The sequence below is a fragment of the Eublepharis macularius genome, chromosome 3 (genome assembly GCF_028583425.1).
Source record: "Eublepharis macularius isolate TG4126 chromosome 3, MPM_Emac_v1.0, whole genome shotgun sequence".
NCBI lineage: Eukaryota > Metazoa > Chordata > Lepidosauria > Squamata > Eublepharidae > Eublepharis > Eublepharis macularius.
In genome coordinates this window covers 169,353,612-169,378,634 of record NC_072792.1, presented here as the reverse complement: position 1 = coordinate 169,378,634, position 25,023 = coordinate 169,353,612, and positions in this window count along the sequence as shown.

Sequence of the window (25,023 nt, the reverse complement as noted above, 5' to 3'; positions counted from 1 at the left end):
TACTACTGGATTCTTGTTCTGTTCTATTGCAACCTAATAGTATGAGGGAGTTTTTTTAAAAAAAACTCAGATAATATGTTTGGTTTTTCAATAGGGCTTAGGAACATAGGAACGGCAGGGAGTGGGCAGAAACAAAATCAACCAACGGGTAGAATTTCTGCCACCTCGTTCCCACCTTCACTAAGAAAATGAAGGTTGTACAGCTGAGTGGATTTTGCTGGTTTCCAGATTCCATTTGCTGCTTTAAATTAAGCTCCAGGCAGATTGTTGAAAGAATGTAAATGGGGAAGAAAGTCCCATATGCTGTGGGGAAATTTGAAATCCAGCCAAAAAATTAATAGAAACAGTTTAGAAGCTGCCTTGTTTCCATCTCTAATTAATATTTATACACCAGTTCCAGAAAGATGCTTGTTTATTTAACAGCATCCCGGCAGTTTGTAATAGGCTGTGTTCTAGCGAGGGTTCACTTTGCATCACTTGGAAAGCAGAACCATTCAGCTTACGATACAGATTTTTTTCTTTTAATGAGCTTATAAAACCGAGAGTGGAAAAAGGCTTTGTGCACATCTATAACATATGATAGGCACTATTTTTGATGCAGCATGGTGCTCCGGTGTGCAAAAAAGCGCCCATTAGAGACACTGCCTCCCCCATGTTATCATAATACCTTGCTCCTGTGCACCATTCCAGAGATTCTACGAAACTGATCAGAACTATGATGCGAATAGCGCTTTGTGTACTCTAACATCTAGGTAACATTAGCCATATCATGCAACATCTTTTAATGTTTTTAAATTTCATTCCCCCCCCCACCCCCCAGGCACTTGCATTTGAGATGTTCTTGGCCTGTATCCTGCCACTCCATTAAATAAAGTTTGGAGCTTTCTTTTGATGGAAGAGCCACTTATTTGGAGGAAGGTTCCGAAAGGTGGAGTAATTTCCTCCAGGCCAAGATAAGATACTGTCCTGTTTTCCTGAGCGTTTAGAACTTTCAGAAGAGACACAGTCCTTAGGTTGTACCATGTCATACTACAGGAAGATGTTTTAATTTGAGTTGGCTTTAAAAAGGAGATTAGCCAAATTCATACAGAATATGTCCATCAATGGCTATATAACCTTCTGGATACCAGTGCTGGAGGGGGGAACGACATTAGAAGGGAGCTTTATCCTGTTTGCCTTGCCTCTTGGTTTTCCAAGGGCATCATGTTAGCCACAGTGGAAAACAGGATGCTGGACTAGATGAATAATTGTTCTGATTCAACCAGACCCTTCTTATAATCCAAAAAATGGCTTTGCAATAGTGTTGCCTTGGCTTGGTCTGACAATCATTGTGAGACTAAATGGGGTAGGGGTATGCACATGGGCCAGCATCCATCAGAAATAGCATGAAGTTACTTTCAGGAAAATCTGGACATGATATCCCACCTCTGTAGGAATCTATGGAAATTCTATGGTAAAATCATAGAGTTACTGATGATTCCTAGAGGGGCATGATTTCACTTCCAGGTTTTCCTGGAAGTGACATCATGCCATCACTGGTGGAAATTTTTAAAACATTTTTCTTTTTCTTGTTTGCCATTGGAATATTTGCAGGCACATGGTCACCCTACTGTGGAAAGGCAGTATGTTAGAGGAATACAGTCTAGGCTAACCTTGCTGATAAATATTTTCAGGTGGGTAGCCATGTTGGTCTGTAGTAGAATAGTAAGATTCCGAGTATTTTGAGAGTCAGAGCTCCTTTCATCAGATGATAAAGGGAGCTCTTACTCTTGAAAGCTCATACTCTGAAAATCTAGTTTGTCCTTAAGGTGCCACTAGACCTAAATCTTGCCCTTGCTGATAGCGTAGCTTATGTGCAATTTTAATACATGGAAGTAGTGAAATATGTAGAGCTCCCCCACTCCCACCTCCATTTGCTGTGGTCCCAGAAAGCACTACATCCCATAATACTCCTCAACTTAGAAGCAACAAAGTGTGAATATATCTTTCATTGAATCAATTACCCTATGTGAAAAGAACTTGAAAGTTACAGAGAACTCTCATGCGCTCAGAGCCAAAACAACATCCAGACATTAAAAGATGTTACGTTTTGGCTGATGTTAATTTGGCTGAGGGCCTATTGACATTAGGGCCAAGCCAAAATTGTTTACCTCATTACATGCTCAATTTGTGAAGGTTTCAGAAAGGGCCTGCCATTTTCAGTGATTATCTGCACTTGCCTGCAAATACTTTTGCACAATTTACGGTGCTTTTCTCCATGGGCCCATTTTCCTCGGTCAACTTTGCCCTCTGTGATTTTCTTGAGGTTATAGCAGTGTCTGAGGTGATGCGGCCTAGTCCCAAAATAACTTTTGAAATGCATTATGTTTAATGAAGACGGGCCCTGGCTCGGTGCTGGAGGACTAGTTGTTCCTTTGAGCACTTCAGTTCTCTCCAGTTAAAAGATTTCAGGTATCAGGCACTGGGAAAGACTTTTTTCTACCTAAGACCATGAAGAACTGCGGCCACTCAGAATAAACAGCACGGAGCTAGATATCTTTCATTAAATCAGTTACCTTATGTGAAAAGAACTTGAAACTTACAGAGAACTCTCAGGCCAGTTTGGTGTAGTGGTTAAGAGCACGGGATTCTAATCTGGAGAGCTGGGTTTGATTCCCCACTGCTCCACTTGAAGCCAGCTGGGTGACCTTGGGTCAGTCACAGCTTCTAGGAGCTCTCCCAGCCCCACCCACTTCACAGGGTGACTGTTGTGGGGATAATAATAACATACTTTGTAAACCGCTCTGAGTGGGTGTTAAGTCATCCTGAAGGATGGTATATAAATCAAATGTTGTTGTTGTTGTTATATCTGCCATCCTGGTTCCTATCTGGAAGCTTCATGAGTACATGGTTCTCACAATCAGATTGATGGCAAAGTGGATACAAGAAACAGAAGAGAAAGGAAAAGAAGATGCCCATGAGAAGAATAATCAAACCAATGATCAGGATGGCAAGTTATTGTTTGGCTGCACCAAAAATAGCAAAAATATTAAAACTACAGATCCAAATGGGGGAACCATGAGGACACACAAGGAACAGGAACCTGGCTTCCACCATCCCATCCAGACCACCTTCCCCTGTTCTCCACTTTCCCCTGCCCCACTTTGCTTTAATGCCATCCCTCCTGGTTGCTCCCCACTTTCCTCTCCTGGCTCTTTCCCCCATTTCTTACTGTCCTAATTCTTTTCTCCCCCCGAACCTAGTAGCCCATAATTTCCTCTCCTGGCTCTTCTCCTCCACTTCCTAGACAGCCCCATTATGGCTACATTGTGGCTTGGTGGCCATTTTGGAGTTGCTAGGCAGCTCCAGCCAAGACTGTCAAGCTCCCTGCTCCAGATTGAGTGAAATGTTTAGTTTGCTGAAGGGCTTACAGCCCTTTTAAATGGATCGTGCAAATGTCAATGCATTGGAAAGGGCCGTAAGCCATTCAGCAAATTAAACATTACACTGTCTAATGCCTGGGGACTCAACAATGTTGTTTTGGGTTGCCTAGCAACCCCCAAATGGTTGCCAAAATCTTTCAACATAGTCTTGCACAATTTCAGTAGGTATTCTTCTTCTTTTTTTAAAGTCATGTCTGGGCCTATACATCACTCTTCTACGGTTTTAGTAAGGTGTTTTTTTTAAAAAAATGTTGGTTTTAATTCTTCTGAAAACCTAGAAGTTGTCCCAAGTTTGTAAGAACATGTCCCATATAAGTGGGTACACCTGCTGTGCAGAATTTTGGATCCTCCTGGTGTAGCCATTTTGAAAATTACAGAGTCATAACTTTACAGCAAATGAAACCAACGGTCCGTGTACCTAATAGGCTTACCAGGATGTCCACTATATCAAGCTCCTGCACCCTCTGGTTCTCCCCCATTCTCACCCACCCTTGCAGCAAAAGAAAATGAAGGGACAGCATCACGGATGTGGCAATGTTACTTCTGGTTGCCTCATCCACTATGCTCTAGGCATTCCCCTAATCTCTATGATTTTAACTATAGAGACTGGGAGAATTCCTAGACTGGTGTGTGGGGGGTGTCAGTGACATCACATCTGAGTGAGCACAGATCAGCAACACTCTCCTTCCCCGCACCTGAGGTGAAATCAACTCTGCAGCTGATGAAGCCTTTCACCATTCAGAGAGCAATAAAGTCTAAGAAGCAGTTTAGAAACTGAACTGGGGTATTTTGACCATACATGCAGAGCTCTCAAGAGAAAACAATGCAGTACTGACAAAAAAGCCCTGTGTGGAAACGACCCATCTGAAGTTTCTGACTACTTTTCAAGGGCAGTGGCCAGATCTGTTCTGCTCAGGAAAGGCCACAGAATCAAGAACTTGTAGTCACTGTTTTGAAAAGTTAATCTCGAAGCATGAGCCCAACTCAGAGAGACTCCGGGACAAGCTGAAGGAGAATTTCTCATATGTTTCCAAGGTAAGTATCTTCTTTCCCTGTATTCCTCAGCTGAAACAACAAGGCGGGAATGCAACTGCTCCGCCCAAACTGGGACTGGTTATCACTCACGCAGATTTTCATCTTGTGGACTTCCTCAGGGGCACGCAGTTCTTCCACTACAACATTACAAATTTCCATCAGCACCCAACCATGCCCAAATGAAATAAAGAATTTTTCTCTCTCATGCGTCTTACCCGTTTGTATTGTTTTACATTCATAACCCAGAGAGTGACGCTGACCGGAACCACCTAGCGTGCTCCGAGCTTAATTGCATCCATTTATATTATTAGCCAGACACCCACAACTTAAAGGTGTAGTCACACAACTATCAACAATCTAACCTTAAAAACAGTTATGCACAAATTCATTATTTAACCCCCTCGGTTTCATACTGTCTAGTGAGTGTATCCATTGAGCCTCTCTTCGGAGCAAATCCCTCCAAAGCCCAGACCCCCTGGGAGCCACATATAACACTGCAACCCTAAGGTCAGTGGCCATACGATTGTATTCGATGTAATGCTGTGTCAAGGGAGCCTCTGGGACTCCATTTTTGATCCTAGAGACATGTTCCATGTCGCCTGATCCTAGAGACATGTTCCATGTGCCACCTGCTCCGCTCCTGATCCCAACTGGGTGAAGAAGGGACAGGCCTGACTTCCTACTCTGCACCTGATTCAGGCTGTATGAAGTGGGGGGACATTGCCGCCTCCTCCACACCTGATTCTGGCAGGTTGAAAGGGAGGGCGGGCATTGCCTCCTGCTCTGCGCCTGATTCAGGTTGAGTGAAGAGGGCGGAAATTGTCACCTTCTCCTCACATGATCCCTGCTGGGTGAAGTTGGGGGCGGACATTACCTCCTGCTCTGTACCTGATCCAGGCTGGGTGAAGGGGGTGGGCATTGGATCATTCTCTGCTCCTGATCGTAGCCAAGTGAAGCAGGCAGGCATTGTCAAGTGCTCCTTGCCACGTGAAGGGGGTGGGCATTGGCATTTGCTCTGTTTCTGAACCTGGCTGGGTGAAGTGGGAGCGGGCTTTTCCTCCTGCTTCACTCCAGATCCCAGCTGGGTGAAGGCAGAGGGCAGGCATTGCCACCTGCTCTGCTCCTGATCCCAGTTGGGTGAAGGTGGAGGATGGACATTGCCATCTGCTCCGCTCCTAATTCCAGCTGGGTGAAGGCAGTGGGTGGGCATTGCCACCTGCTCTGCTCCTGATTCTAGCTGGGTGAAGGCAGGGGATGGACATTGCCACCTGCTCCAGTCCTGATCCCAGCTGGGTGAAGGTGGGGGGCAGGTATTGCTGCCTGTTCCATGCCTGATCCTGGCCTGGGCTTCCCACTGTGGTGCGCTCTCTGGAGATCTGTAGCAATAGAAAGGGGACACCCCAACTGGGTCAACATCTCTCTGGAGATCTGGCTGCCTCATCTGGGCTTCCCTCTACAGCAGCGCCCTCTGGTGGCGCACCAGGGTAGGAAGTGAGTTGTCATGAATACGCTTAGCCTTTTATATAGTACGATTATCTTGCTCTCACTACATTGTTTTCTACCTGCATATTTCCACTTTTTGGCGCTGTTAATGTATCATGGGTAATATTTGTGCCATGTTTCAGATTTCTATAACCCTATCCTTATTACTTTGCTCACCAGATGTCTCATTGCACGGATTTACACTGTGGAAAATGCCTTGAGTCTTAGAGCCTCTCTACACAAGATGAATTATACAAAGAAGTGAAGGGAGACGCAATGTTAGCTGGGAAGGGTAGTTAAAAAGACAGAGCCAAAGGATCTGTCAGTTTCACCTCTCTGGAGCCTGCAAAGATCTCTCCTCAGAGAGTTTATTTGACAAAGCCTTCAGGGAGGTGAACATTGCATCTTCCTTCACTTGCGTGTCCTCTTGTAATTTGTTTCGTGTAGAGAGTCTAACTTAAAGTCTCTCTACACGAAACAAATTACAAGAGGACACGCAAGTGAAGGAAGATGCAATGTTCACCTCCCTGAAGGCTTTGTCAAATAAACTCTCGGAGTACAAATAATGTCAACAAAAATAAAAATTCTCATACCTTGGGAAATGGCCTGCCTGAGGGCTATAGTATAATGGAACAGCCAAGGAAATCTCTGTATCAAGGAGAAGATCATAATCTCTTGCTATGCTTATTGAATGTATCACCTTTCTTTTACTGTATTGTAAGAAATCTAAGAAATTTTAAAAATTCAACATGAATAACTAAATGGAAGACGTTTTCCACATCTCCAGTGTCATTTCAACCTCATTAGGTCATTACTACTAAATGTCAACCTTTTCTGAGCAGTCAGTGTGGACTAGAATTTTTTTATTTTACTTTTCAAAAACTTTAAGCCCCTTGGTACCTCTTAGGCACCTATAGGCCACAGGTTCTACTATTAGGGTTGTCAGCCTCCAGGTGGTAGCTGGAGATCTCCTGGAATTACAACTGGTCTCTAAGCAACAGCAATCAGTTCACCTGGAGAAAATGGCTGTTTTGGAGGGTGGACTCTATGGAATTATACCATGCTGAGGTCATTTTCCTCCCGAAATCCTGCCTTCTCCCGGCTTCACCCCCCAAATTTCAATGAATTTCCCAACTTGGAGCTGGCAACCCTAGGGTCTAGAGACCCTGTTCTAAGCTTTAATAACTGTTCCTGAAGAAATTTAATCACACCTAATCGAACTGAAATAATTGGAGCTGAGGTTAGTCAATATTTTGTCCTGCTAATTTCAGTTAGGACCTCAGCTTGACAAACTTTCTTGGGATCAGGCCCTATAACTTTTTAAAATCATATTTTCTACTCCTTCCCTCAGTTGTTTCTCATTTGTCTGTGTCTTCAGGGAAGCACAGTGCTCATAATAAAACATAGTATTTCAATTATTACCTCAGCAGTGCAGCAGAGAGCAAAATAATTATTGTACTTGGTTTATATGCACCATACCCATCTCCCTCATCTTTCTTGTCACTGACCTAGAATACAGTATCTAAAATCCATGTAACATTTGTTCCAGTTCACATTAAGGCATAATTACATTCTGAATCAATCGCAACCCATTATTTATTAAAATTCCAAACTTACACTGGGGTTTTCTAACATTTAGCATGCTGCAACATGTCTCAAAATGGCAGCTCTTCAGCTTCCTTCAGCTTCAGTCACCCTTACAAATGAATCCCGGTTGACTTCCTGAGGAATAAACAGACATTCTACTGTCAAGAATCAACAATAAGAAATGGGGTGTCTCTTTCCTTAAACCCTTATGCATCCCTGATAAACACTGGCTTGATTATTTTTTTCATATTATAAAAATTGTCAGACTGAATAAAGTTCCTTGTCATGGAGTCTTTGTTCCTACAACTTTCCTAACAGATGCCCTCTTCGGTGACCATTATTATGCTACTGAATTCTTCCCCAGTAAAATGATTTGATAAACCTAATATATTGTCCCTAAATATGCAGACACTGTAGTCTCCCAATCCCACTGCATTATGGGATTTGTAGTCTCTGGAAGATAGCCTTTCTCCCACTTTCTCCATTACAGCAAAATCTTTTTCCTAGAACTCTTTATTGCAACGTTCTTAGAAGTAAGATTTCTTTTGTTGCTTTTAGTACAGTAGAATCCTGTACCTAAAGGCTAATCCTGACATAAACAACCTCCATCCCTCCCCCCCCTGGCCAACCTACTTGTCTCTTATGATGTCAGTTTTATGGACTACTCTTGGGCAAGCCTACCAGGAATACATGAACAGAATACCATCGTTTTGTATATACTCAGTTATATCTTGCTGTTGTCATCAACCCACCTCTAGGATAAATGAGGTCTCTTCCATGCTCTTCCAGTAAGAGTGCATTTTAAAGGCTGAAAGGTTTCCTGGCATGTCCGTTCATTCCTTTTCCCCTTCATTATTTCCTTTCCATGGGGAGGAAGGGATGACTATATACCACAGGCATGAACAGCCAAGTCAAAACCTGCATTAGCATTGAACAAATGAAGTAGACCTGCTTAGTCAATAAGCAGTTTCACGAAACGTTACAGTGATATAGTACGTTGCCTGTTAGGTAGGCTCAACTAGCCCCTTGGGTGTTTACCCTCGTAAATTTTCTTTGAGCTTGTTAAATATTAATAATGATACTCCTTTCTACTTTGCTTTTCTACCACACTGGTAGATCTCACAGCACTTTCTAAAACTTGGAGAGTCATGGGGCAGAAATGGATCTCCCGAGTAATAAAAATCTAACCCCGTGTCTTGCTGCAAGAGTTATAAGCTCTTAGACACTCTTGAATAGGGGCAAGTCATAACCAGATGTACAGGTTCACACAACTCCAGCATATGTTCTCCACAAAGCCTTCTACCAAGTTTCTAATCCCCCAAGGAATTCATTCATCAATTGTTGAACTAGATACTGCCATTTTGCAGTCTACCACCCATATACACCAGCTATACAATGAATGAATCCAAAATAAGAGATGAACAAATGTTCCGTATTGTCTTGTTCTTTATATTTTTGAAGAGCGAGTGCTTGAGCTTTAAAAAAATGTTATTGACAGCTATTTTAATAGTTGTTTTTAAATGTTTTTATAATGAATAGATTTTAATTGTTGTTATTTGCCTTGGATCCCAGTTCTCTGGGAGAACAGAGAGATGATACATGTTTTCAATTGATCGGTGATATCAGTTCTCTGCTTTGTTGTTGTTGTTGGTATTGTAAACATATGTATCATGTATGCCTGCCTGCATACCTGCCATTAATGTGTTTGGTATTTTGTACTGTTCATCTGAGAGTGTGTAAACTGCTTACATGAAATGTACTGAGCCAGTGGGGATTGTCTGTTATCTGTTGAAGGTATTTATTTTCATTTCTGCAGTAAGTGTCCTTGGATGCAAGCTGCGGGCAGTGAGCAATGTATCTTTTCTCAGAAACTGAGATGATTTCATTCTGTACTATGTCTAGCCTAAACTAATCAGTTCCGATGTAACTCTTAGGGGTTTCTACACTAGAATGTTAATGGACCCAAAGGGCGGGAAGTTTTCCTATAATTAACACTGTTCTTTTTTGAATAGTCACTTCTGCCAATGCATTTGTATAGCTCACTTGGACTGTATAGATCTCTAATAAAAGTTACTTCAACCAATACACCTGAGTGCTTGCTGTGAGTGACTACCTGCCAAGGGCTGACATTATGTGGCCTAGGTTTTATACACAATTTATCAATCACATTTTTATCCTGCTCTTCCTCAGGGGCGCTTAGGGTTGTGTCTAGAGATGGGCATGATCCAAAAAAAAATTAACGATCCAGCTGATTGTGGATAGGCGCCGGCGACGATCCCAAATTAACGATCCACACCAATCATCTCCCATTCCTGAACCGTGGATTGTGGATGCCAAAGCGGAGCATGCTGGTATTCCCAGCTATGTGGGAAGGTGGGTTGTGGCAGCGGCCGACTCTCTCAGTCTCTCTCTCTCTCTCCCCAAAGGCTAGCAAGTAGCAAGCGAGAGCTCTGTCCCACTCCACTGCTCGCAGAAAGTGAAACCCAGCCTGGGAGCCCATGGCATGGGTCCCATTCAGCAACATAGGTCTGTGTTTGGCCGTCAGAGCTGCCTATCAGGGTTTGCAGGGATGAGATTGGACTGCCCATGGCTACAGAACACCCCCTTTCCCCTCCCTCCCCTGGGTGTCTTCTCCCAACTTGTGACTGTTTTGCTGCTCGGGAAGGTAGCTGTGTTAGTCTATAGTATACTGTTCCCCAACATGATGTCCTTGTGTACCATGATGCCCTCCAGTACTTCCCTTTGTACCCAGCATGCTGTTCAGAAGGTGGGTGGAGGCATTGTAAGGCAGGGCTTGTTATTGGCTTCTCTCATTCAGATGAAAGGGTTCTCCACTGGAAGATCAAGAGGTATGAGGAGGGAGATATTCCATTCAGCTCTGCCTCCTGTGGCAACCATTTTGGGTTTTGCTCCACTTCATATGGCAGGCATTTTGTGAGAGTTCTCCTCACTCCCTCTCAAAATGCCAAATGTGCCTGTAGGCTCAAAAAGGGGATCCCTGCTGTAACAGAAGAGCAAAATTTGAATCCAGTAGCACCTTAAAGACCAACAACATTTTCAATGGCATAAGCTTTCATGAGTTAAAGCCTGTTTTATCAGTACAGTTGCCAAGTCTCCTTACCCTCCCAGAGGGAGGGGAGGACCTGGCACTTAACTTCAAAGTCTTTGTGTGCATGCTTAGTGTGTGCGTGCTCCCAATGCAGCGCAATGATGTCAGTTTGGGGAGTGACATCATCACACAGGCCCAGAAATGCTCCCGGGCTTCATGTCAGGCCAATTTGGGCCCCCAAACAGGCTGAAGTGGCCAGTGCAAAGCCCGGGAGCACTCCTAGGGCCTGCGTGATGACATGACTACTGGGAGTGATATTGTCATGCCACACCAGGAGCACACTCCTGGAGGCACATTCCTGTGCCTTTCCCCCCACCAACCACATGAGTGGGGGGGAGGCTGGCAGCGGGGGTTCCCCCCGCCCCCACTGGGCAAATGACAACCCTATTTGTCAGTTCTGACAAGGCAGAATAGAAATTGAAACAGTAGTTTTGAAGTTATAACATTAGGGATGAGAAATCTGAAAATATCTCTACCTCAAATCTCAGTAGAATCTGATTGTAGGGGAACCTACCAGGGCCTCAACAAACTCCAACAACATAAATGGAAAACTGAGGACTCCCAAACTGCAAGTTCTGACTCCAGACTTGAAAGTTGCAGTAATTTTGGTATTTCTAATAGTGGTTGTTTGGGGTTGAATACCAGTTATTATATTTTTTTAATATCATGCTGTTTTCAAGATTACCTCTGTTGCTGTATAATTAAATATACTTGCTTGACTGTTTTACTATTTTCATACTCTCTTAGACTGTGATTATTTTAATTATTTAGCAGAGCAATCCTACACCACGTTACTCCGTTTTAAACCTGCTGAAGTCAGTTCCTCCATTCTAAGCCCATTGAAACATTCCTCCTTTTTAAACTGTTGCTTATTCACCTTCATCGTAGTCCTCTACCATATGATATTCAAAGGTACAGGGCTTCCGAACATTGTAGGTTCCATTTAGCTTTCATGGCTGGAAGCCGGCGATCAAAAGATGAAAGTTTGATTTATGGAAGCCCATTTATGCACATCACAAACCCCATACAGGTGTCCCATCTGCGCACTGACTGACGGCGTGGGAAGAGCAGGTTCTTGCTTTAGCATGGTCACTCAGTCTTCTGCACAGTATGAATGCACAAAGGAACAACCTAAGCACATTTATTGTCGAAGGCTTTCACAGCCGGAGAACGATGGTTGTTGTGGATTTTCCGGGCTGTATCGCCGTGGTCTTGGCATTGTACTTCCAGACGTTTCGCCAGCAGCTGTGGCTGGCATCTTCAGAGGTGTAGCAAACTGTGACACTGAGAGATCTCTGTCTTTTGGTGCTACACCTCTGAAGATGCCAGCCACAGCTGCTGGCGAAACATCAGGAACTACAATGCCAAGACCACGACGATACAGCCCGGAAAATCCACAACAACCATCTAGGCACATTTACTTTGGTGTAAGCCTCTTTTAATACAACTCTACACCTCTTAGAGCTTAACTTTAGTCAGGGTTTTTTTTCTGGAAAAAGAGGTGGCAGAACTCTCAAGAGGGAAATGAGGGAGAAACACATGGGATTCTTTGAAATAATATTATTTTCACATGCTATTGCCGAGGATTTTCAAGAGGTGCCGGAACTCCATTCCACCACGTTCCCACTGAAAAAAAGCCCTGACTTTAATAGTTCATCTTGGTGTGAAGAAGAGTGTTCTATACTGTATACAGTTATCCTGTAGCTGCTGATTCCTGGGGCAACTCATAAGTTAATGTGCTGCCCACAGAGAAAATAATGCCCTCACATCACCTGCAACCCCCAGGCTGTTTCAGCCACCAAAAATGGCACAGAAGAAAGGTAGAAATTCTTCTTTCTCCAGGGCAGTGGTCCAGAGTGGAATTGAGCTCTGCTGCACTTTTACTCATGAGTTGCCGCCAGAATATGGCTGTTATAGTACAGCTGCAATTCCCCATAGTAAACTCATGCACCTTGTAACATCTAGTTGGGTTCTTAGAATGAGAAGTCAAGAGCAGGAAAGATGGTGTTCCTAGGCCCTGAACCAGGCAGGAACCAGGTAGAAGCAGAAAGAGTGAATAAGATGTACTGCTCCACCTATGAGCGGAACTACAAGTGACAAAAGGCACAGATTGGACACTTGTCAGCTTCCCTCAAGTTTTGATGGGAAATGTAGGCAGCTTGGCGGAATGTTAGACAAGTGACAGTTGAAAAGTCCATTGGACAGCAGACAGAGAGCCAAGCTGCGAGACCAGGATGCCTGCATTTCCCATCAAAACTTGAGGGAAGCTGACAAGTGTCCAACCTGTGTCATTCATCACTTGTAGTTCCGCTCATAGATATATATAAATGCACATGTGGAGTCTTTTTAAAAAGGCAGGCAGATGGTCGAAGTGAGTAGCAGGACAAAGCTGGTGGTGACTCTTATGTTAGCACAGGTACTGCACTGCATTCTTATGGAGAGTTACTCCAATTTAAGCCCATCAAAATCATCTGGTTTAGACTGGAGAATCTCCATAGGATCGCACTGTGAGATGTTCCAGTGGGTGTTTGTCTGCAGTAGAAGATTTGGGTCTAGCAGCACCTTAAAGACCAACTAGATTTCCAGGGTATGAGTTTTTGAGAGTCCAAGCTCCCAGAGGGGCATTCCAGGGGACGTTCCATTAAAGTTAATTATCCTTTCTGCAGTTCTTGTTCATTAATAAGGTTGCAGCGATTTATATACCTCTTCCTTCCTGCCCATGTGCAATTCCTGTTGGGGAAGAATTTGGAAGCATCTCAAATAAAAAGCACCTCAGGTGAAAATACATAAATGCTTATTTTTCCTCAATAAGCCATATCTCCCCAAATGAAAACTGTAATAAAGACAACATATAACAATCGCTTTTTAAAGGAGCTAATAAATGTCTGTTAAATAAAATCTATAGCGCAAAAAAAGAGAGCATTTGTTATTAACAGCTGACAGAAAACATGTACGTTCATGCTTACAAATATACATTACGTTCGGAGGGCTCATTTACAGAGCTTATTTCTAATTTGTAATTTGCAAGTGCTGTTGATATTTCCAGGATCTCATTAACATAGACTATATGCTCTGTAAATTATACAGCCTGTGCTATGGAGAAAAGAAATTGTTCAAGGACATTCTAGAGGAACATCAGCCCATAAAAAGATATTAAAGCTTCAAGCATGTGAATATCAGCGTCAGTTGCTGTCGACCACAGCAAGATTCTGGTGCATTGTGATTAGGAAAGTTCTAAAAATTAGGATTTACATGATCAGAGTGAAGCATGACAATCTAATTTCTGTATATACGCTTCAGGGGAAAGAGGGATTGAGCAGAACATGAAAGTTTGCAATCGACATTGCTACCCCCAAAAACTCCCAAAAGATCATCCCAGTCTTTTTTATTCAATCAGTGATGACGGGTGTCCAGCAGGGCTGACAGGACAGAGGGATTGTATATTTATCTGCCAAAATAAATGAAAAAAGGAAAATGAACTACGATTGTATTAAATTTTGCTGTTATATAATGAGAGATGGCTCAAAGGGAAGCCTCCTTTGATCTAGCTCAAAGGAGGAACTGCGGAGTTGTAGCATGCACGGCAATCCGTGTGGACATTCCACCCACAGCTAATACAAAGAGGGGGATGGAGCAAAGTTCCACCTTCAAAATGGTGGCACTAAGCTCTATATCACCCCTCCCTTTCAGACCTTTAAAGGGCCTTTCCCACTTTCTCAGCTAACCCACGCTGTTGCCACAGGTCCCATAGAGTTATTATCCCTCTGCTCAGGAAACATACAGATAACTGATACAGATACCATATTGTTTTGGATGACTCTGATCAGGCCTTATTCAGATATTGGCATGCACTTAAGCAGAGCTGAGCTTCTAGTTACCTTTTCTATATCAAACCATTTACTTCCTGGTTGGAGGTATGCCACAGATAATATTTGAGTTTCGTTGCTGAGTTTTGTACACAAGTAATACAATTATAGGCCCTGACCTGGATAGCCCAGGTGAGCCTGATCTCGCCAGATCTCAGAAGCTAAACAAGGTCAACCTTTCTTTAAATTTTTTTTAAAAATTTATTAAAACTGTATAACACACAAAATTACAATAAGATAATATATAACAATACACCATACATATGAGATATAACAGTAACACAGTTTGTAACTTTCTAAAGTACAAGAAGTCGTGTCTGGTTCTCTAAGTACAATTTTCAGGAAAAGTATTAATACAATATCTAAAAAAAAATTTTTTTAAAAATTATTGGATGGGTCAGTATACACAGATCATAATATTCAATATCAATATCCATCACATTATATCACTCCCACCCATTCCCCCCCTTTTCAGATGACTTCCAACAGTTTTCCATTCCCTTCATCTACATTACATCACTATCCCCTATAATATTAATTTCTACATTATAATGTATAGTATAACATGTCTATATCTACCATGTTTAAAATAAGTCTCTAATATTACTTTCAAGACTATAATATAAGATATACTATATCATTCTTACTTATACACTATCCATATTTTCACCACTAACTACTATAGAGTAAAGATCTATTCTCCCCTCTTAACAATTATCCGAAGACCACATTTTGCCTTTCATGTCCCACTTTTTTTCCGCATAATTCTTGTAATTCATGTAAAAAACACGAAGGTTCTTTTTATCATATGTGGTGGACTTGTGAAAAAGCTAAACAATTTTGGGGGGGAATTGTAGAGGTTATATTTTACAGAAAAATGTGATTAAGAACTCAGAATTGTTGTTATTAAGTATGAACCTAGAAGAATTTGATAAAATGGACAGAACAATGGTGTTTTATATGATTACTGCGGCTAGGATGACTTATGCACAGTTGTGGAAGACTCAAGAGATACCATCAGTGGATGATTGGATTCTGAAATTACTAAATATGGCAGAAATGGACAAGCTAACAAGGAAGTTGAAAGAACAAGATACTGTGGAATATGTTATGAGTTGGGAGAAACTTATGAATACAACATCTAATACGATGACTCAAATTTCCAGTTTACACATTTATATACATATTAAAGGTTTTTAATCCAGGTAAGGAACTGTTATTTTCTATATAATCAAAAAATGGGAACCATTTCTCAATAAAATTCATAGTTTGCAGGACGTGTTCTACTTGATAGATTTTGTCGTATAATTTCTCAGAAATAAAATGATCCCAAATTTTGTTATACCAATTATCGATTGAGGGGATGGATTTTGATTTCCAAAGTGTAGCTATTGCACTTTTTGCAGCTACTAGTAGAGTGGCAATAAGATCTTTTCTTATCAGGGGAACGGGGACCTGGTATTTGTCCCACTGATCTAGAAGAAGGAGCTCTGGCAAGAGCGGAATCTCATAATCCATTATGTGTTTGATTTCACCAAGGACCTCCTTCTAAAAATTTTCAATAAAGGGACATCCGCACCAGCAATGTGCAAAATTTCCCTCCTCTCCAGTTTTTCCAGCAGGTGGATGGGGAGGAGGATGATATCTGGGAAAGTTTCTTTGGAGTTATGTACCATCTGTTAATTATTTTGTTTGTTTGTTTTATATAAAATTTTATTGGTGAGTGGAAAAAAGAAAAGAATTTTCAAATTTAACACATATAATCCCATTTCCCCCCCTCTATCCCCCACCCTTTTCCTCCCCCTTCCTATTGACTTCTAACAGCTTTCCAACCCTTAACCCTTCTTATTGCTTAAATCTATTTCATTTACATTTTCCTACCCTTTATAAATCATAATATCTCTTACTCTAAGCACATTCTGATTATTTTACATAGACTCTATCAAGCATACTATCCATATGATATATATCGTGTCAATCAAGCATAACCATATAGTATAGTATATAGCAGGGGTCACAGTGTCTCTTACTTTAAACATGTTCTATTTCTTTTAAACATATACTCCATCAAATATACTATCAATATAGTATATATTATAAAACATATATTGTATGCTATGCCACCAATGTGGCACAGCACACAACACAATATAACACAGCAACCTAATATTGTATTAAATCTGATCCACTAACCCATCATTTTATATTGTATATAACATACCTATGATATATAGTAGTAATAATATACATATATAGTAATAATATATCTATTTAACCATTCTCATTATCCCATATATTCTATGTAAAGTTCCCCTAGATATTGTGCTAGCTTAGATTGTAATTACATTCCCCCTAAATGGTAAGATCCCTTCTCTCTCCCCTTATTCTTTAAAAATTCTCAAACTGCCACAGTTCTCCTTTTACATCCCATTTTTTTTCCAAAAATTGTTTCAATTTCCCCCAATCAACAATATATTGCCCTAGGTCAAAGTCTTTGAGTTTCCTTGTCATTTTGTCCATTTCTGCCATGTACAGCAATTTATAAATCCGGTCTTCTACAGTTGGTATTTCTTGTGTCTTATTTCTGCGCATACAAAAGTCTTGCCACTGCAGTCATGTAAAATAACAATGTTCTATGCTGCATTGGAACAGTCTCCATTCCCAAGTTCAGTAGCAACAGTTCTGGGTTCTTATTTATTTGTATTTGTAAAATCTCATTAATTACTTCGATTATTTCTCCCCAGTACTGCTTAGCTACTTCACATGTCCTCCACATATGATATAGTGATCCTTCATGTTTTTTGCATTTCCAGCATTTGTCTGACATATTAGTATTTCCTAGCGCAATTTTCTTTGGTGTTAAATACCATCTGTAAATCATTTTGTACACATTCTCTTTAATGTTCGTACAAGTTGAAATCTTCACTGTATTTTTCCATAGGTACTCCCATGCCTCCATTGTTATTTCCTTATGAAAATTTATTGCCCACTTCACCATCTGGACTTTTACCGTTTCGTCCTGTTAATTATTTTGTATGTTTGTACTTTGGTAACAATAGACTTTGAATTGTGAATATTGGACAACCAAATGCGTTTCCAACTTTCAGTGGATTTTTCAGCTTGGCAGTCCTGAAACCAATGTTCTTGAAATTTCCAAGTTCTAGTTTTTTGAGTGGATAATATTATATTATAAATTTTTGATACCAAGCCTCTACTTTGGTTCAATGTTGAGTCTAGAAGGATTTCAAATTCAGTTTGAATTGGTGAGTTAAACCAATATCTTTGGTATATAACATGTCTTTTTGGTTAGTAATGGGATGGGAGACCTCCAATGAAGACCAGGGTTGCAGAGGCAATGGCAAACCACCTCTGTTAGTCTGAAAACCCACCAGAGGTCACCATAAGTCAGCTATGATTTGATGGCACTTTCCACCACTAATACAATTATAGAGTCTCTGCTTCCATTTGAAGCCTTTATTCTTACAAAATAATTATTTAGCATTCTTAATATCAACTCAATCAACAGGAAATCATACTATCCATTCTAACTAGATCATTGCCAGCTTCTATGAAGTTAGACATTCCTGCCATTCTCAGATACTCTCTGCATCTGGAGTTTGGTACATAGTATATGTTGATAGGAGTTAGATGGCTCTTCTAATCTACACATGGCAATTCAACTGTATAACTCTATTGTTTTATGCGCTTATCCTAAGTTGTTAGATTTTAGGCCTCCAGACTCCCTTTGTGGCCTGTCTAGTTATGGGGCCGGGCTAGCCTTGTTTCTGTACACAAAGGTAACTTAAATGACTTTCTTGGTCATAACCAGCCACAGTTCCCCTACAGTTCTAGCTATATCCATGACAGTCTGTTTGTCCCACTGAGGTAAATAGCAACTCCACAGGGTCAGGGGAAAGCATACTTTTACCTTATGTCCAAAAAACTGAATTGTGTCCATGCATGACTGCTTTTTAAAGGGAAAAGAAAATACTGGGAACTCCATTCACAGAACTTCCAACATCACTTTTGGTTTAGTCCACAGCAGGGACAGCCAAAGGGTTTTCCGCACCCTAAGCCAGCCTAGATGGGTGCCCCACTGCAGCTTGGGCATGCCCAGAGTCTCTGCACCCCAAACATAAATGGAGCCAGGCATGCCCCAAGCTGATGCACAGGGACCTGGGTGAGCATGAAGTAGGGTTGCCGATTCCAGCTTGGAAAATTCCTGGAGATCTGAAGGTAAAGCCTAGGAAAAGCAGGATTTGGGTAGGGGAGGGAGCTCAGAGGGGTATAATGCCATGGAGTCCATCCTCCAAAGCAGCCATTTTCTCCAGGGGAACTGACTTCTGTTGCCTGGAGAACACTGTAATTCCAGATCTCCAGACTAGACATTGGCACGAACAGAAGAAAAAAACCAAACATGGTGTTCGTTGTTGGTTGCCATCCATGAACAATTAACAATGAACATTGACGAAGATGACCTGTTCACAAACATGTTTGTTGTTCGTTGTTCATGGGGGCCAGCTGGCCCTCCTCTAGCCATCAAGATCCCTACCACACCACTCCCAGAAACTCTACCTGAGCAGGCAGCAGGAAATGTACCAATAATAAATAATAGTTTGGCCCCAAAGCCTGGCAGTAGCCCTGAAACTTGAAGGGGTAGATCCCTACTGCACCACTCCCAGAAACCTTACCTGAGCAGGCAGCAGGAAAGGTACCAGTAATAAATAATAGTTTGGCCCAGAGCCTGGCAGCAGCCCTGGAACTTGAAGAGGTAGATCCCTATCCCACCACACACAAAGAAAATTCAAGCTCCAATGCACTCTCTCTGTCTCTCTCTCAAAATGCCAACAGCAACTGTCTCTCCCTCAGTGTCTGCAAAACCAGAGCTGGGAGCCCCCCTCCCCCCTGCTCATTGCTTCCTTGTAACAAATTTGGAGCTCCACACTTGAAAGGAAGACCTGCCTATCAAGCTACATTGGGCTTAGATTGGGGTTTCTAGGACAACAGCAGGAGTTCAGACAGAGTTCAGGTGGTCCCTGCCTCCGGTTGCCAAGGGAATTGATTGCAGGTACCAGGTTGTCTAGCTTGACGAACAGCAGCAATGAACGAGGCTTGCAACGACCACCCGCTCGTTTAGAATGGGGCCTCACAAACAGCTTGTTTGTGAACAGCTGATTGGGCCGTTGATGGCTTTTTTTAGTTCATATTGCTGTTCGTGCCCATCTCTACTCCAGACCCCATCTGGTGGATGGCAATCCTAGCAGGAAGGAGCATCTCCCTATAAGCTGGTTGGGTGGTGACCCTGTCAGTGGCAGAGCTGGCAGCTGTTTGCTCTTCCTTCCTTCCTTCCTTCCTTTATGGAGGTGGGGGAAGGCAAGCCAGGTAAATAGGCTCTTACCAGTAGTGAGCTTTGGGAACCACTGCTCAGGGTTGACACCGCTTGGAGTTGCCACTTGGCACCCTAGGCAGTCACCTAAATCTACCTAATGGATGGGATGGGCCTGACATGGCCTTCAGTCTAACTACGACACTAAACTATCAGCATTAGTGGTGGTAGAGAGTGCCATCAAATCATAGATGATTTATGGGGATCCCTGGTAGGGTTTTCATGGCAAGAGACTCACAGAGGTGGTTTGCCATTGTCTGCCTCTGCAATCCTGGTCTTTGTTGGAAGTCTCCCATCCAGTTACTAACCAAGGCCAACCCTGCTTAGCATCCAAGATCTGACGAGATTGGACTTGCCTGGGCTATCCATGTCAGGGTAGCTTTCAGTATTACCTGGAAAAGAATCTGAGGAAATCCTTCCCCTTTTGAAATTTCATCTGTGCAATCCCAATGTTTCCTCTGAGGAAGGATCTCAAAATTCAACTCACAGTTGCTCACTGCATGTGAAGTTTCTTTCACCAACCCTGAATTTCCAGCAGGACCTGCAGCACCAGTGAGAAACAATTTAGGAATGGGTGAGTGTTCTCTGTTTCATTTCTTTTTATATAAAATTGATGGTTTTGTCAGTGGTTTCAGTTTTCTGTTTTCATTGCTGGTTTATGGAGATTTGTTTGTACTGAGTTTCCAGGTTTTGCAGTTTTTATACATAATTTATATAGTTTTATACATACAGTACTTTTCATTTATATGTGCTGATTTATTGTCATGCAAATAACTTTTGAAATTTGTATATATTTTAGAGGGAAAAATCAGATGCAAGGATGGAATGGCTGAAAAGAAAGAACCATGGTATCTTGGATACAGCTAGAACTTTAGGGGAACAATTGCTGGATATGACCAAGAAAGTTGTTCAAGATACCTTTGCGCAGAGAAAGAGAGCTAGCCTAGACAGGCCACAAAGGGAATCTAGAGGCCTTGAATAAAACAACCTTGGAGAGGGGCATAAAACAATAGAGCTAAACCGTTGTATTGCCATCTAACTCATACTAATGCATACAATGTACCAGGACCAAGGTGCAGGGAATATCTGAGAATGTCAGGAATGTCTAACTTCATAGAAACTGGCAATATTCTAGATGTACTGGTGGAGAACCAAAAGTATTCAGATGCAATAAAAACTCGTAATCACTGGTTCTGCATAGACACTGTAAACACAAAAAGTAGCAAAAATGAAATAGCTATTGTTATATGTTCCAAGAAGATGTTTCAAATACGGATAATATTGTTTGGTGTATGAAATCATAAGTTAGCCAAGAACTTGATTCTCTGAAGCAGCTATGGTTAAGAACAGGTTCTGAAATCCTATAAATATCACAAGCCAAACTGATAGCAACCTTCTTCTTTGGAAGGGCTCTTTGCCTGTGACCTTCCTATCTTTGGGTAAGATACTTCTTTGGACTCATGTAATTGTTCTCCTTAATGGTCTTTGTATTTGTAATAATGGATGGTATAATTTTATATTGATCGAATTGTTATTAAGAATACTTAAGTAAGCAAGCTGTAATAATAGAATAAAAAGAAAGCAGAGACAATACAATTATGGAGTCATCCAGAACAATGGGTTTTATTCGTACAAGAAAGAAACCAAATAAAAGAGAGATTTTCAGGTTAAAACCACAAGGGTTCGAACTTTTAAATCATCTCTAGAAAAAATGTTGGCAAGAGGTACAACACCACAGCTTGACTTTATTTGTTATTGTATTAACTTTCCCATGCTGTCCACATGCTTGAGATGACTCACAAAATTACAATACAACCACAAAACATTTGCAATGGTTGCAACTTGCAATGTTTTTAGTGGTTCTTAGCTGGGAGTGAAAAGTGCCCTCAAGGCATAGCTGACTTATGGCAACCCCTGGTGGGGTTTTCATAGCAAGACACTAATAGAGGTGGTTTGCCATTGCCTGCCTCTACCAACCTGGTCTTTGTTGGAGGTCTCCCATCCAATTACTAACCAAGGTCAACCCTGCTTAGCTTCTGAGATCTGACAAGAGGCTCACCTGGGCTATCTAGGTCAGGGCTCCCAACTAGGAGGAACCCTACTAATAAGGTGTGTTAGTTTTATCCATGTGATTTCCCTAAAACACATGTTTGATTTGTGGCTCCAAGAACAGACTTCAAATTCACTTTGAAATGAAATGCAATGGAAATTTTGTTTGAAATGAAATGAAATTCAATGGAAACTATTTGTGGAAGTTGTGAGACAGTCCTCAAGAGCAGAGCAGAATTGTCACCAGCCTGGTAATCTGTGCTTACTGTGGGGACAACGCGGTCTTTAGCTCCAAGGTAGAGCCAATGGTCCAGGTTGAATCACCAGCGTCACCAGTTAAAAAGATCAAGTAGTCAGTGGTGTGGAAGACCTCCATCTGAGAGCCTCAAGAACTGCTGCCAGGCAGAGGAGACCTTGATAGACCAATGGTTGGACACAGTTAATGAAAACTATGATAGCAGTGCTAGATCTCAAGAAGTTACTCCCTGTTGTATCACTAGGCTGGGAAAGAATCTGAAGTGGAGACACCAGTGATCACAAGAACTGGGTTTATTAACACAACTAATTAACTGGACAGATGACAGGTAGGCATCAGAAACTAATTTCTCCAGTAATGACCACAAGACCTGAGCCTTTCTTTTCTGGAAAGTGTCCAGAAGTTGGCCTTAAAGTAATAGAACCTCTATACCACACTCACTAACAAGCTAGTAGGGGCAGGCTGGCCCCTAGGAAAGTCCCTGGAGGGGCACTGGCAGCCTAGACCATACTGAGCAAAGTGATAACCTGCAGAGCTGACAACCTAAACTCGTTGTCACTCATTGCTTAGGATTGCCAGGTGCATGTCTGGAGAGAGAAAAAGACATTGTGAAAGTGTTGGTGTCACTTCCAGCCAAAACCTGGAAGTGACATCACTGAACATATACGCTTACACTTGTATCTCCACCACTAGGTATTCTAAATGCTGGAAGAGGAGGATCCAGCACTGTCTCTCTTCTCAGGTTCCAGAGGGGGACAAACCAAAGAGTTAGAAAGAGAGATCAGGGCACTCTGTTTACTGCTCTGACTGTCCTTTAATATGCAGATTGCTATTCTCAGGATTTCCTCCTCCTGACTTCCTCCCTCTCACTCCTTCTCTTCCTGGCTTCCAGGCAACACCTCTATCCTTCTCCTCCCTCCATCTTGGCAGCAGGGATGCAGGCCTTGCCCTGCCATCCATGTCCATCTTTAGACTAGATAGGTAGTTGGGATCTATCTCTCCTCCTTTGGAGTTCCTGCAATAAAGAATTTTTATTTCTTTTCTAAATATAAACCAAGTGTATGCTTTTATTATTTTCATTCCTGCACACACACCAACCAGCAGAACGAGCTCACAACCACCTATAATCACGCTTCCTATGCCACACAATAGGCTCTGCTAACAGCCCAAACATGGAATCCTTTAATTAGGTTTCTGGGGCCTAAATAATTTATTTATCACTAAAGAGGTACTTCTTGGGGGTCTTAGAGGGTTGGTGACCTCACTTCAGGGTTTTGGCTGGAAGTGATGCCAACATGTACACATTTTTTCTCCTCCCAATTTCTCCCAGCAGGGCCTGGGAAGTGGCAGCGGAGATTATCCAGCATAGTGGGTGATTTGGGAAGCCCATCACCACTGCAGCTCGAGTCTGAGCCCCTCAGCCTCAAAAGCGATGCCAGCCTTTCTGGGGCCATTTTGCTTAGCTCCAGGGCTGTTTTAACATCCAAATTCATCCAAGACTGCCAACCACTAGTGCTGACCGACGTGATCTTAGAACTGGCAACTTGGGCCCATACCATCAGACATTGCCTTCAGGCCTGGAGAGAAAGCTCTTTCCCTTTAATGGAGGCTTAATGTGTGGAAATGGCATGGCAGTAAATAAAATCACCTGGCAAATAACATCCTTTTAAGCTTCTATTAAAGGGATGGGACTTTTTTTCCCCTGCCAGGCAGCTGACAATCCTAATCCCACTGCATTGTGATGAGGGAGCACCTGCTCTTTCAATACGTTAGGGATCTTAAAAAAAATACAGGATAGGAAATTTATTAAGGAGGAACGCCCAGTCACATCTGTATGTATTGTTATGTCACAGCAAATTTATCTGTACAGGGAACTTTTGAAGCTGCCTTTCCATCTACAAGGTTCTCAAGGGGGCTAACAAAGAATGTAACATAAATAATTTCACAGAAGATCGCCTGAAACTACAGCACCTGAGGGACTTAAACAACAGCCGTGCCATCCCTCAGATTTTCTCTGCAGAACATTTTTTTTTATCCCATCCCTCCTTCAAACAGCTCACAGTGGCAGTTCATTTATTTTACTTCATTTATAATAACAATATTTGATTTATATACTGCCCTTCAGGACAACTTAACACTCACTCAGAGTGGTATACAATGTTTGTTTGTTCGTTTGTTTGTTCGTTTGTTCGTTTGTTCGTTCGTTCATTCGATTTTTAGTCTGCCCTTCCTGCTAGGCGGGCCCAGGGCGGAATACAACATTTCCATAAAGAATAAAATATTACATTTAAACATTATATAAATAGGCACTAAAAATATCATACAGTACAACATCTTCCTTAAAACATATCATACAATAAAACATCCTCCTCAGATGGCGACGATAGAATAGTAACCATAAAGTGCTGCGTTTCAGTCTGGCCCATAGGCCCACATACAGGGTGGTGGATAGGTGTTTTATATTTTATGTTTTATTTTATGTTTTATGTGGCCGGCAGGGACCAGCCTAGCCTCCACCATATGCCTGGTGGAAAGATAACAAATTCTGCCGAGCCCTAGTGTCGTCAGATGGAGAGTTCCACCAGGTTGGTGCCAGGACTGAAAAGGCCCTGGCTCTGGTCGCTGCCAGGTGGACCTCCCTTGGGCCAGGGACCACCAAAAGTTGCTTATTTGTTGAATGAAGCGTCCTCTGGGGTACATACAGCAAGATATGCTGGGCCCAGGCGGATAGGGCTTTATAGGTCAATACCAAAATCTTGAACCGGACTCGGTGTCATGTCTGAGCCCCATCCATGCCAATTTTGATTCTGTTGTGTTGAACAAAATGTATC